Raw genomic sequence first — 1679 nt, 5'->3', positions numbered from 1 at the left:
TCCACTCCCACCACCTCCTCCTCCACTTCCTCTACCTCCCCCTCCTCCTCCTCCTTCTCCACCACCACCTCCTCCACCACCACCGCCTCCTCCTCCTCCTCCTCCTTCTCCACCACCACCTCCTCCTCCTCCACTTCTTCCTCCACCACCACCAACTCCTCTTTTTCCTCCTCCTCCTCCTCCTTCTCCTCTTCTTCCTGCTCCTACACCACACTACCTCCTCCACCACCACTACCACCTTCATTTCCTCCTCCTCTTCCTCCACCACCACCTCCTCATTCTCCTTCTCCCTCTCCTCCTCCTCGTCTTCGTCCTCGTTCTTCTCCTCCTTCTATTCCTCCATCTCCTTCTCCTCCTACTCCTCGTCCTTCTCCTTCTCTCTTTCCTTCTCCTCCTCCTCCTCTTCCTCCTCCCCCCTTCCCAATCTCCTCCTCCTCTTCCTCCTCTTCATATCATGCTTAATGTTTTATTTCGAATTTAAGGAAACTCTTATGAACAATGTTGTTAATCATTACATTTTCGTTATAATTGTTTACGACAGTAATTATGATAATAGCAAAGTCGCAAAAAAATAAAATAAAAACTCTTTGGCAGCTTTCTATGTAATTAAATGAAATAGTGAAAATTAGAAAAAAAAAATGTAATTATCATGGTTATGATTATTACCACAATAATGGGATTATGAACATCGTTTTGTTTATGTCCATTTTGTTATTATTTTATGTTTTGGTTAATCTCTGGTGTAGGTTGAGGTGCCAATTTTTATTATTTTCCCCGATTATTTTCCTTTGGATTTTTTCCCTTTTCTACTTGAGTTTATTTTCCCTTTTTTATTTCCAAGTGTTTATTTCCTCTCATCCCACCCCCACCCACACCCCACCACTATTTCCAAGCGTTTGTTATGCCTATTCTCTCATCATTTGTTTAGGTTTTTCTTCCTACTTTATTTTTCCCTTTATTTCTTCATGCATTTTTCTTCTTTCTTTCTTTCTTTCTTTCTTTCTTTCTTTTTGCACCTGTTACCCCCACCCCCCACACACATTCCCTTCACCTTCCTTTTAATGTTTTTTTTTTTTTTTTCTTTTTTTTCATTTCACTTTTATCTTCCCTTTATCTATACATTTCCATAATTCCTTCTTTTCCTCTGCCTTCCATTTTCAATTTCCTTTTCGTTGGTAGTCTCTTTGTGTATCTATTTATTCCTATCCATTTTATTTATATTTTTGTTGTTATTATTATTATTTATTTATTTTTTTACTTTATTTTATTTATTTATTTATTTTTTCTTTTTACTGTTTCTCAATTTTTATTCCTTATCATTAAATCTACAGAATCTTACATTAGTATCTCAATCGCGTTACAGATTATCTTTTTGGTTATTTGGATCCTATCAAATTTATCATTAAATATACATTTTTATGTGTTATTTCATTTACACTTTCTGTGTGTTCTTCACTTGTCTTTTTCTCATTCTGTTTTTTTTATCATTTTTCTTATTCCTATTTTCATAGTTCCTTGTACGTAGCAAACTCGCAAACCCGTGCTAATTTAAATAGCAAATAAACTAATGATAATGATAGTGATGAAAAGGATAATTATAATGATAGTGATGAGAAAGATAATGATAGTAATACTAATGATAATAACAGTGACAATGATGATGGTGATGAAAATGATAT

Source organism: Penaeus vannamei, chromosome 24, assembly GCF_042767895.1.
Source record: "Penaeus vannamei isolate JL-2024 chromosome 24, ASM4276789v1, whole genome shotgun sequence".
Taxonomy (NCBI): domain Eukaryota; kingdom Metazoa; phylum Arthropoda; class Malacostraca; order Decapoda; family Penaeidae; genus Penaeus; species Penaeus vannamei.
The sequence above is the reverse complement of the archived record's forward strand: the minus strand, read 5'-3'. Positions refer to the sequence as shown.